Source organism: Eurypyga helias, unplaced genomic scaffold, assembly GCF_000690775.1.
Source record: "Eurypyga helias isolate BGI_N326 unplaced genomic scaffold, ASM69077v1 scaffold8926, whole genome shotgun sequence".
NCBI classification, from domain to species: Eukaryota; Metazoa; Chordata; class Aves; order Eurypygiformes; family Eurypygidae; genus Eurypyga; species Eurypyga helias.
Window position 1 is genome coordinate 35,543 of NW_010255953.1, and position 14,041 is coordinate 49,583.

Below are 14,041 nucleotides of genomic sequence, written 5' to 3' on the forward strand. Positions count from 1 at the left end.
CTACGTATTCATCCCACACTTGCTGGTTCACGTGGTATGAAAAAAAACTCTACCAAAACACCGCAACACCAAAAAAAACCCTAGACAATACACCCTAGAAGGGTTCAAAACTCAAATGTCAGCTAGGAAAAACTAAGATGTCCAGGAAAAATAGTTATGCTACTACTTAGTGGTCTGATTCCTCAGGGTAGAACGGATCAAAATGCCTAACAGTCAAGCTGCTTTTCAGCTGAAAGGATACTGATGAAAGACAATGCCATACTGTTTTCCCCAAGCAGCTTTCAGAATTCTTTGCTACTGAGGGGGCCATCAACAGTTACATGCCAAATGCTACCAATAATTACTAACCATATTTCCACAAATTCTACATCATATTTTAGTAAGAAATTACACAGAAACCAAAAGTCCAAGTCCCTAAACCCTCTCCCACAATATGCCCTATTTATTTTTAAAGGATGTAAAATTTTTCCCCCTTTTCACCTCCATAAAGAATTTTCATCTCCCCTGCAGAGATGTCAGATTTAAATTCTCATGTTCAAGTTCACAGCAAATTCACATACTGAAGACAGATGGATGAACTTTTAAGGATTTTTTTGTTTCTCCTACAAATATTTATTGGGGCAGAAATTATGTGGGGTTTGTTGTGGGTTTGCTTTTTTTTTTTTAAACCAGCTAAAATAAATGGCATGCACCAAAAAAAACGCCATTCTAAAACACCCCTGCTAAAGTCCTCTTCTCATTTCAAGTGGCTGTTTCCACCTTTCACTGTCACAGTTTAATTAGTTCCCCTTTCTGCACTGCCATAACTGACAGAAGTCTGCTTCCCTCGTCATTCTTCTTTCAGATTTGCTTTTTGCAACAAAGATGTAAAAGCACTACGCATTTTCTATCTTAGTAGACCTTTTAAATGCGAACTGAAACTGGTATTTGGAAATACCCCACCTATCAGTGATTTTGTATTTCTCCATTCTATGATTTTAATTTGTATTTTATTTTATACAGATCTTCACAGACCAGATCAAATGTAAACTCTTCCTGCCCAATGCATTAATAGCCACCACTTTTTAATCCAAGAATTCTGAAATACACAAGAAACAAGTCCGGACACAACAGCAGGTCATTCATTAACAACAGCATTAGAGAGCTGTCTGCTGATCATAGGATATGAACACAAAATATTAAACATCCCAACATTCATTAGTCTAACTAGCTTTAGTTGTTCCTATTGCCATCCTACTCCCTTACCCCATGCATTTTGAGTACTGCTGTGCACCAACAAGCTGCCTCCCCCAGCCCTCCTAGACACTTGCAAACTCAGCAGACTGAAGGAGGTTATAATGCTGCCTTAAACATTTCTTTCTGTTATGTATACTCTCCATGCTAGCTTCACAAAACCAGCACGGCCCTGGTCCAGATGCGTGTGTGCATATTTCACTGCAACCGTGGGCCAAGATCCTCAAATGCTGAAGGCTGCTAGTGAGCTCGTGCGTTGCTCAACTGGAGTGCAGACCAAGCCACACGCTGCCTTCATCATCTGGGCTTGCTGCAAACATGTAGCAGGGCTTATGCCAAAGATTCTTTGCGTTCTGCAGCTTCACGTGTCTACTGACAGTACTCTGTATGCCCTAGGCGTGATGTAATATCTAAATAAAGTTGTATGCTGGCCAAATGTAAACTTCTCTGAGCTACAGATACACCGTTAAGTTTCTGTAATCTTTAAAAATATGCTTGTTTCTTTCTTCTGCTGTACTTCCAGATCTGTTGGTGTGTGGGTGGCCCTATCAACCAATTCTGCCACAGTTCTAGGCAGCACTGGAGCTGTAAAAACCAGGATACACAGCTGAGATCAGAGAGCCAGAACAAACCTACTGACCTGTGCAGCAACAGCAAGTGAAAAGGAGCTTCCCATCCTACCTCCTCCTCCCTGAGATACTGGAGATAGGAGAGGAACATCCCCCTGCCCCACCAAACAATGTAAGACAGAGCAGTGTATCTGAGAAATGTGGAGAAAACTATTAAAAAAAAAAAAAAGAGACTATCCTGCACCGAAACAACAGATGGGAAGTAGGTAAAGAAAAAGAATACTTTCCACTGGCACAGTAAGGAGTTGCCCAGTGCCTTTTCAGCAATGGAAATGAGCTGTAGCAGTATCCATGCAGTGAGGTTAAAGAAAGAAAATTCACAGGACTGCAGAAGACCCCATGGAAATTCAAAGTCTAGTTTACCAAGTTAATGGCAGCAGACAGTTTATCAGTAAGATTTTACTTATATAATGAAATAGCTGTTTTGACAGATGAAACATGCAATATTAAAAAATAGTTTGCTTATTAAGCCAATCAATATTTGCTCTTGCAGTCATGCAGCAACCACCCCCACCGCTGTCCTTCATGAACTGTTCCATTTTGCACTGTAGGTCAGTGTTCATGTTCTGGGGCAGGGTTAGGCTTTTTTTTTTTTTTTTTTTAAATTCAGACACGTGATGCAACCAGAATGAAAACACAGCAGTTCAGACTGATAATCTCTGAGGAGTTTCTACATTAAGCGATCATAAAATTTTAAAAAAATCCCACACCCCCAGAAAACTCACCCCAATGTATTTGAATACTGTTCATTAATTGTTGATATAGCAAGTACCTTTTGAGACATGATTAAAATATAAGTTACCAAAAGTTTCTATAGAAACAGAACAGGCAACAGAGAATCATATTCCTTAGATAAGACTGGTCCTTGGGCAGGAGCCAGTGAATTATCCAGGCATCAAATCATGTGACTACACTGATTGCAAATTTTTTTCACATTATTTCATCAGGTTTCTGGCTACATAGTGAATTAAGGGAAGAAATTCCCAATGCAAGAATACTAAATCTGCAAGTCCTTGTTCAAGCAACCAGCCTTCATGAGCAAAGGTTTAAAGCATGTGTTAAGAGTTTGTTAGGATTAGCATCTGGCTAACTGATGACAGCCCCCATTCGGAAAGGGCTCAAGCACAAGTAATCTTAGATCGAGGAACAGGCCCAAACATCTAGGGCAACCATACCTATATATGAGGGCAGGAGGGGAAAAGGGAGGGATAATGCCTTCATTCAAAAAAGTTGTATCAAACAAAATGAAATCAGCTTCCTCTTTTGCAAACATGTATTCTAAAGCAGAAAATATTGAACAGCTTGCTTGCTTTTCTGTACAATATAGGCATTAGCAGAGTAGACGCAGTGAAATGTAATATCTGAAACCAGGGAATACAAAGCCACAACTGGTGGGGGGGCCTGGGCAATTGCTCTTGCATCATGTTACTGGAAGGACATACAATGCACAAGAGGGTATTACTGGAAAGGGGATCAGTTATCTGATGCAATTTATGCTGAAGGAAGAAATCCTACTAAGTTTTATTTATCTGACCACTGTGCCTCATGTTTAGTCGTAAGCTGGAGAAGACTATAACCATTGCACAAAGTGTACAGTTCAGGAGTCTGTATGCATGCATTAAGTGATGATGTTCTGTACTTGTATCCTTACATTAGCAACCAATTTGCCAACAGTTTTTTGCTAGGAGGGATTGTGACCACATGAAGCCTGACCTCCTGCATAACACAGAGCCTGCATAAGCCAAATGATTTCTGTCTGACCAAAGGGGTTTTTCCAGAAAGGTAGGTCATCTCGATTTAAAAACTAAGCCAATCGATTCAGCCAGTGAAGACTTCCAAGCCCCACTGCACACTCTGCTCTTTGGAGACCAACATTCCAGATGGCTTACAGTCCAGAGTGATTACAAATTGCCCACAGACAGTAATGAAATCAAGGGATGACCTGCAGTAGAAGCAACGGGGTACACTCTTAAGTTACCACCACTGAAAACACACACTTTAAGAGTATATGGACTCAAACACCTGTAATAAGTCACCTGTTTCTAGTTGTTTGGATATCCACGGCGCAGACCTTTGCTGAAGGAGTATTTCTGCCTCTTTTATATCCTAACTAGTGATTTTTTTATCTTTCATAAGATTTTGATGTTTCTTTGCAAAACACCAATGACACGTATTTTTAAAGGAAAAGCAAGTTTACCACCTTACACATGAACAATCTTATTTATTACAAAAGGATTTTATTACTGCCAAACAGTAACCCTCTTTCACAAATTGTCATGCTTTGATTTAAATAAAACACAAACAAAGCTCAAGCAGTCTTTATTACCTTTCTACTGTCCCCGACAGCAATCTTATGTTTCTGCGCCTGCAGTGTTTTACCTACTAAAATACCCAGAGTTCTCAAACTAAACTGGATTACACGTTCAAGAGTGAAGACCCGGATTATATATTACCTCTAGCGCACCTTATTAAAACACCAAAGACATTTTATTTATTGTTTATGAATGATAATAAATAATTACACTTCAGACCTTAAAAATTACCAGCATCCATGGCTGTGTTGCACAGCAAACACTATCGGAAAGCTCGGGACAAGAGTAGAGAGTGACACATAAAAATGCCTAAACAAACAGCACACATCTCTTCAGCACTCACAACAAATAGGGAAGTATACCCTCCAAAAGAGGTAAGATTTAATACAGCTCAGACTGACTCTTAGAGTCATGCTCATGAGCGATCCCTCAAATAGTCCCATGGATGTCAGCAGCATATTTGTGCATGAGCTCAACACTGCAACTAGGAAATCTTCCAGTGTCACATGTGTCATTAGTAAGAATTTTTCAAAATAGGCATTGTGACATTCCAACACCCAACAAAACACACACTGCTTAAACCGTTCCCAACATTTAAAGTATGCTGATGACCCCTCCTCTTTCCCCTAAAGTAAGATGGACACATAACAAGCTCCAGTCATAAACCTGAAACATCCAAGTGATCTATTTGGACTGTAGATGCCTGCTGATTTCTGAGAAAGCCGCAATCAATAGGGTCAACTTAAGTCATATTTGCACCCTGGGCATTCAGTTTGATATTGCTTTAACGGACAATGAATAAATTCTTCTGAAAATTTAAGTGTTACTTCCTGGGCTATATAAACAATAACTCATAACAACACATAGCTAAAGTGTACAGTGCAAGCTATTGTTTTTCCCTGTAATGATAATGAATAATTACTTTTCCATTCTTTGTCAAGGCAGTCCGTGTGTTTATGTGATTAGCTCTCTCATTTGTTATTACAGGATAAGGTCATCCAATTACCTGTCTGTCAAAACTCAACCTAGAGCAACAATATGAACTCCACAGGTAATACTATAGACAAATACTTTTAAAGTGGAAGGTCAATTCTCTTTGTTTTCATTTCACAAGACAGCCTAAATGAACAGTAAATATTATACAGCAATCAAAAATTTAGATTAGATATAAGGAAGAAATTCTTCCCAGTGAAGGTGGTGAGGCACTGGAACAGGTTGCCCAGAGAAGCTGTGGATGCCCCATCCCTGGAAGTGTTCAAGGCCAGGCTGGATGAGCCTTTGATCAACCTGGTCTAGTGGAAGGTGTCCCTGCCCATGACAGGGGGGTTGGAACTAGATGATCTTTAAGGTCCCTTCCAACCCAAATACGTCACAATGATAAACTTCCAATGCTGGTAAGTATCCACAAAAGTATGAAGATAACTTCTTCACTGTGAACAGCACTCTTGGAACTTTATGAAGGGTTATACAGTTTTGTTTTATAGGTGCTCATTCAAAAAAAAGCAAAATAACCTCTGAATACTTATTTGATAACTGTCTTCCTAGGCGGGTTATATAGTATTTACTTACATGAACATGTAATGTGGTATCAAGAAAAATAAATGCTGCTTCTGAAATTGAGGCCTAAGATTTATTTAGTGTTTCCCAATGCCTGCTTGTCGTTCTCTCTTTCTAGCAGCGCAGTTTTATAGAGCACTGATCTGCCCAGCCCCCTTTTTCCTCTGCACAAGGGTTCCAAACATGTTCAGCGAAACTGACTTGGAGGAAGTACTGTCACTGCTGACATTTAACAACAGGAGCAGCAAAACCAGTACTTGCTTATTCTGTCTTCAGGCTGGTGAATATAAAGGAGAGAAGACTGAAAACCTAAGCACTGTCTTTAAAAAAAAAAAAAAAAAAAGGCTCAGGACGGGTCCATGCGATAAGCCGGCTTGACTACTGCTAAGGCGGTAACAAAGGATAAAGCTTTCATCCTCCAAGTTTTAACAACTGTGATTCAGTTAGATTATCTTCCAAAGATCTTCACTTAAACGTGATCAGCAACTGAACGTCTAGCAGAGTACTTGTCAAGATGTCCAAACAACTCATGGCCACCCCTGTAAAAATCTGTACCTTAACTCAACCCAAATCTGACTGGGTTTAGACTTTCAGCTTTTAGAACTTCTTGTAACTTTGCTAAGCCGAATGGCCCTAATCACTCAAAATGTACCCACATTTGTCAGTGCCATCTACTAAGCAACATTTAAAATATTTATAGGGTTATAAAACTTTGCTGGTTTTTCTTTTTGAGAGGAAACCAGAATGTGCATTACAATCTATATCTATCGTTATCTCTAGATACATACACACAGAATAAAAGAACTGCCTGTATTGCCACTAAGGGCCAGTTAGCAGATGATGAAATGCCCAGGTACAGAAACTTAGAGAGTAATACAGCCAAACGATAAGTTCCCTGGAACAAACCCACTGGACTTGACCCAAAACAAGAACCTAGCAGAGGTAGGAAAAGTCTGAGTAAAGAGATGAGTGCTGACAGGACATGCTAGACAGTTACAGGTATGTGAAGACTCACAACACAGAGGAAATTGATATTTGGACAAAAATCAAAAAAAATAATCTCACACACCTTAAGAAAATAAATTTTATATTACAAGTCAATCACACTAGATTATATGAAATAATGGAGAAACATGAGAATACAGATGGAGTTAATAAATGCCTTCAAGGTATGATATAAACATATATTTGTTTATTGTTAAAAAGAAAAACAAACCACACACAAAACAACAATTGGGAAAAGCAATCAAGTACCATTGACCAAAACAGCAGGGAAGTCACTGAATTTCACTCAAAACTAATTCTTTTTAAGTGTCCCATTTTCTGAGTAGCATATGCAAATTAAACGGATTTCATCCAAGAGCAAAATATATATCAACTACATCTGCACCAACATAAGATGCAGATAAACTATATAAGATTAAAGAACAAATAAATAAATATGTAGTATTGAAAGGAAAAAAAAAAAAAAACCAAAAACCACAAAAACACACCCAAAACCCACCAAACCCTGAAAACCAACAATCACAATGCTAAACTAAGACAATTGTAAACTGAATTTAGCCAGCAAAATCAATGGTACATATTGAGAACTGAGTGTGCACCCTAAATTCAGCTTGAACAGTCCTGAAACACAGCATGGTCAAATACAAGCTAAGTCTCAAGAGAAGCAATCGTATAAGAAAAAAATTATTCAAATTCTACCTGTTCTGAATACCAGCAGATAGATCAGATTTCAATAAGCTATCAGAGCAGGCACTTTACCAGGGAAAAGAACAATGCTGAACATAAAATCCCATGAACTTTGGCTAAGAAAATACTGGAAAAGGCAGAGGGGAAGTACAAGCCAGGACTGTGAGGAAAGAACCAAAAACCACATTAAGAACTTACTAGCTGAAACTAAAACTGCTGCTGTAGTAGGAATTCATACACCCCTATCAGGAAACGTAGAAAAACCCCAAGCAAACAAAAAACCACACTCGCACAAAAAACCCCAAACCAATACAAAAAAAACCCAACACAACCAAAACCAAAAGAACAATCAGAAATTGGGCCTAGAAAATACTTAAGACCTTTCTTTTGTAAAGAAAATAGAAGATTTTGAAGAGGTCCTCCAGAACGTAAACTGACCTCAGCACCAGATTTAAAAGCAAAATGCAAACGTAGATTACCGAATCTCAACATTGATCAGACATCAGAGGTGTGATTAGCGATCCAAGAGCTAAAGGAAAGCAGGATTTGCCAAATACTTAGAGCCCTTTATACACCTGGGATCACCATACTTGAGCAAAGCCCGTGGCAGCAGCAAGTCCTGCCTGTAACAGGAAAAAGCCATGCTGATACTATGAAAGATCAAGAAAAAAAGTAGAAGGCACAAATCTTCAGGAAGAACAGAGAAAGAACGGATTCTGCCTATACCGAATATTTAGACGAACAACAATCATATGACAGTATGTATGTTCTAATTAACCTTCAAAAGCATTTGAGAGTATATACTGACCTTTCTTAATTCTACAGAACTCTCAATGAAACTGTCAAGGGCCCAAACCTCTGTGAAATATGATATATTCTTAGAAGGATGCATAACTAGAAAGTGGAGTGATGGAAATACAGAAACTGAGGTGAAGAAGTGCTACTTTCTCTGCACCTTTCAGTGTGGGACCAGAGTGATACCAAAAGCCCTGTAAGCAAGACAAACTCTGGTATAATGCAGAAAATTACTAAGAGGCCTAGACATTTGTCGCTTACTACACTGTGGTCCTGTGTGACATTTCCAACAGGGTTTACACAAACTGAGATCTCAGGAGAAATATCAGGCCATCCTTGCATATCTACCACGTGTCAAGCAGTAACATTATGTCAGAAGGCAAAAAAGGCAAATGAGAGCTCAACTCAGAGGCCCTGGTGGGTCACACTACTCAAAGCATGACAGATGAAGTAACGCCAAGGAAGGTCTTTGGCCAAGAAGCATTACAGTGCAGCCACCAGAGCCACACCAAGCAACATCTCAGGCACTGTATCTGTGCAAATAGTGCACTACCTGTAAGAACCGGAGATCACGAGAAGCATTAGGCAGGAAATGAGACACCTTCCAATTAAGCACCTGTGGAAGCATCTGGGAATTCAACAGAAAGACTGGTGAGTCAATCTGGAGACTCAAACAGCAGCTCAGCCCTAGACGTCTGCATGTCCTTCCGAAGCGGAGATGTGCCTGTGTGAAGAAGCAAACACACCCACAGCAGATCCCGAGGAGCAGCTCAACAGGATCAGAGCAGATGTGGTATAACAGCACATGACAAAATGGAGCGGAAGAGACTAGTTTCCACCCTGTGAGCCAAAACAAACATGGAAAGCTGATGGATAGGCTGACCATTCATGTCAGTTATGCTAGTTGCATACATTTTCATAAATGCCATATTTCATGTATCAGAAAGCACATAATTTTTCTACTCTTGTGTACCAAGTTTGACAGGCAAAATCCTAACTGAGTTAACAAGGACAGAAAGTGTTGAGTTTGTTGAAGTATGTACCATTCTTTCATCAGGCCAAAAGCTTTTCTAAATCTGAAGTATAAACAGGTTTTCAAGCAATCTTTTCCTCAACCCTCTGAATTGAGAATTTGAGAGCAAAATAGAACCTTATCTCCAAATCTGAGCTATTAATTGTGTTGTCCAGGAAGGCTGCAGAAAAACGTTCTGGGTTAGAACACTGTCAAAATATTAAAAATCGTATTAGATTTCACATTGAAAACTTACATCAGCCAGCTGAGCTCAGAACCTCCCCTTCATGCTTTCCAATAGGGAAATTGCATGATAACCCCTTCTGCAAAAATATCTGGGGACAAAGATAGTACTTCATCAATTTCTTTTATCATCAGAAGTCAGCAAATTTCCATCTGGTCTCTTCTGCTTAAGCATTTGAATTATCTTTGGCAACATCTCATGGACTTAACTCATACTGAATCTCCCACACATGCACTGTTCCAGCTGTAAGCATAAATACCCTATCTGCAAAATCATTCACTCCTAGAAACAGTTCCTGAAAAATAAGAACAACTTATTTGCCTTGGGATTCAAAGAGATCTTACGATAACATTTTAAACAAAATTACTCAACTCCACCTCCACTTCACACACAAATGTACACAGCCCAAAGGAGCACAGCGGTCACAAACAAGCTAAATGCCAGCATTACCACACCATAGGAGAAAGCAATTGGAGACTTTTTTTAACCTGTTTGTTGCATCAGAATGAAAGATACATACTTAACACAAAACCCTCAGCCTTTTAGTTATTTATAAACTCTGACATGTTCAAGACCCTTACATCCATGAAAGTAACATGGTCACACATGGCACAGTGCCCGAATGACAGCAGAGATCCGGGTTCACGTTCTCTCACAAGGCCTCTGCTTCAGCTGATGCTGGCTGCCATGTAACGCACTGGATCCCTCTGGAGAAGGGATATTTCATACAGGCCAAACTACGGGGCTGCCCAGGGAAGGGAGCTGACAAGCAGGAAGCAGAACAGGTATGAAGGAGAGAAGGTTAAAAACATCCAGCACCTCTGAGGAAACTAGTAAGAGGAAAGAAAAGACTTTTTCACCTGTTGGTGAACAAAAGGAAGATGAAATCCTTGAGTGAGGGTCACACTGAAGCAAAACATGGGTATGGCATTATGTGCAGGGCACGAAACAATTTCATTATGGAGAAAGCGCACACGCCATTAAATACTCCTAAAGCAGAAAAGTACGTTTTTTGGCCTTGTCCCGGAAGATTAACGCAGTGATGCAAGATAATACAAGTTTGCAGAACAGCTACGAAAATCCAATTTACAAGTCTTTTCCATTTCTCTTTTTTTTTTTTTCAAGAAGGAAAACAAACAACCCTTCAATTAAGGCATGCTTACAAAGGGAAGTCACATTGATGTGACTGGTACCGACATAGACACAATCATTTAAAGGAGTCCAGGCACTAATTCAGTGTAAAAATGGATTCACACTGCTTAGTAGAAAAGCTGCATCTCAAGTAAACTATTGATCAGATACATTCTGTTAGCAGGGATGACTTCTAGGGAGACTCAGTAATTAGGCATTGCCTTAACACATAAAAATATTGTGATTCTATCTTGTCACAATCCAATATTAAAATAAGTGCAAAAAATGTCTCCAGTGTCCAAACGACTGTTTAAATAGGAGGGTTTTCTCTGTTCAACTAAGTTATATAAACTGAAGCCAAGAGCAGAGGATCAGTACAGAAAGGGCTGATTTTTCACCCCTTCCCCAAAGTGACTGATACTCCTTTTCCTGCAAAAGGCTGCTGCACTCAGAGTGGATCCAAGAGAACAGGTAACACGAGTACTGCCCTTCTGCTTCAACATAAAGTCACTGAGAACTACTTCCATCCACTCGCAAGGCTATACAAGCTACTTGGTTTTAGATTGAGACGTGTCAAAAGACTTAAGAGACCGGGTCGTCTGGACTTTGCTCTGGTGACGGTAACCTCCGTCCAGAGGATGGTAGTAAGGTAAGTGATGGAGGACAGGTAATGCAGGGGCCCTGGCAGCCACTTCAAGGGTGATCACCAGCCTTCAGCCACATTTTCACAGTCACAGCATCCAGCCGCAGTGTTGTCTGAAAAAGCCTGTTCCCAGAGTTCCCCACCCCATTCCCATCACCCACGGGAAAGCACTCTCTCTCTTCCTTCAGCCATGCCAACACAATGGCATTACAGCATGCTCCCAACTGAAGTCTGCAGATGGAGAGAAGGGCATTACACTTCATTCCGACCAGTTTGCTGACTGGTTAGTTCACAGCCAACCTAGATCCAAGGGCAATGCCAGAGAATCAATGTTTCTCATTGTCCAACCACTGCTTAAGTTACACAGTGAAGCCAAACTCAGGTCATCCAGCCCACAGTCTCAACAATTTCAAAGTCAATTGTCATTCTACAGTTTAAGACAAATTACTTCAAGAGTCAATAATGAGGGAGTACAAGTCAGCAGAAGTTAGACCACGAAAAAAAAAGCTTCAGCTGTATTTACATCCTCTCTTGCATACATAAATTCAGACCACTCCCACCACAGCAAAAAATCTGGCATACAGTATTTCTAGTCAACCTCAAGGACACATAATCTGGTTACCCACAGAACAACCAGGCCAAATTTTATACCACATTCATGGGTAGGTAACTTTTTAGATTATATCTGAGCAAATTTTAGCATTATGTCACTACAGAAAAGGCAATTAACGAAACAAAAACCCACAAAGTTCTTTTTTTCACTTTCGACCAGATAACCACCTCCACCTCTGTCACAAGAGCTGTATCGTTACCATCTACAGAACTTCCACAGGGTCATCCTAAATGCTGTCCTTATTGCAAACGATGTACCCTGTTGACCATTTCAGCATATTTATTTATTCTGAACCCCCAGGACCAGCTAAGTCTCTCAATACGTTGCTTTTAACCAGTCTCACCTGCCAAGAACAGCCCATTGGCTTCCTTCGCCTGCCTTGGCCCTCAGTGGGCAGACCACAGCAATTAGAACCACCCGAGTAAAATTCCAGAATTTCCATGAAAAAGTAAATCATCCTAAGCTCCACTTATTGCAGTGCATACCAAGCTGGGAACAGTCTGCACATTCTACATCCCTTATCTTTCTCTCCCGCCTTTTGTTGACCGCTGTGTCAAAAACTTGTGTGCTAAAACAGCAAGGTCTGACAAGTCCCCATGTAGCCCTGTGAATGCTGCCAGCACTAACAACTTTGTGCAGGCCAGTAATGGGTGTTTGTTTCCTTATGGTTTTGGCAGCACACTTAAAATGCTACAACTTTTTTCCAGCCCTCCCCCATACCAACAAACAAAAGCCCTTGAAATTGTTTAGCTACTTGTTGCTACTGCCTCAATGCCACAGCAGCTGCAACTCCAGGTAAGGCACAGACACTAATAAAAGCTACACAGAAAGCAGTTTTCCAAATAGGCACAGAACCTTTGCATTCTAAATCATATTCACTATACAGACTGCATTCATGTACTAAAATAACAGATACAGAAACTTAAATTCCAAGGAAAGTGCAGAACCAAAGACAACTATTTCTGTACTCTGAACTCCTACCAAATGCTGCAGGCTTATCTGACCACCAAAAAAAGGCGTGCACATTAGTCCCACTCAAGGATTAAACCTTGAAAAGACATCTCTCCATCTGTACAGCGGTACCATCAATCACACTACTATACATGCAGCTGCAATAAGGCTGAGATATGCATGCCCTGTGCAAATGGGTTGAAAAGAAAACCTCAAATTCTCAAAACATTTCCCCAATAACTGAGAAACGTTTGGAAAACTGGCTTTCTCAAACGATCTCTACTTCAAAGATAAAAAGTCGGAGAGGTACAAGAACACCTGGCAGACCACCTACAGTAAGGCAGAGAAAGAAATCCCTAAGAGGCCAGTGGGTAATTCATGAGAGTCTGCAAAGATCTTCTCAGTAAGGGCAGCAGGGGTGAGCTTCTGAGGCAAGATGTGGCTTTTTAGGGACTCACCAACACTGCCTGTAATTCAAAAGATTAGGAAAAAAATAATTTAAAAAGCCTACAACCAACGTGGAGCAGCTGCTGGTCATTTTCCAACATACAACACCAAAGGAGACTGAAGAGCTCTACATGAAAACACACTTTATGGAGATGTGTTAGTTTAGATTATGAATTATTTACAAGTCCACAGATCATTCAAAGGCTACAGAAGTGCTTAATCTCCTGGTAAATACACACAGGAGCTTGAAGCAAGCACAGATGTAGTCCGTATGGTTATTTTGATTAGCCTGGTTGCAATACAAGTGAGCAAGGAAGAAGCCACAGCTTCTCAGAGAACAAGTTTGACTATTTTCTGCCAATCCAAGAAGAACCAGTGGTAACACCATCGGGCTCCCTATCTCCCGTTTCATAGAAATGAAGATACATCGCCTAAAAATGACAGGATGTCTCAACACACGTAGATACGACCCAAACATCTACAAGTGTCTCCAGCTGCCATCTGTCCAAAACAAAGCACGCGGGGAACACGCTGCACAAGGACATCCCAAAGAATACGGAGAAGCCGAAGCAGATCCGTTCTCACGCATTGGTCGATTACAACTTGGTCTTGTTGTAAAGGACGCCTTGTCGGGGTTTCAAAAACCCAGAACCCTGCAAGCATGCGGGAAAGGCACACCCTGACGCCTGAAGGTACCAGTCACCGGTCACCCCCCGCACACAGCGCGTAAATCCTGGGAGAACCCTCAGCCAAGCGCCAGCAAGGCGCCCAAGGCCCCCGCC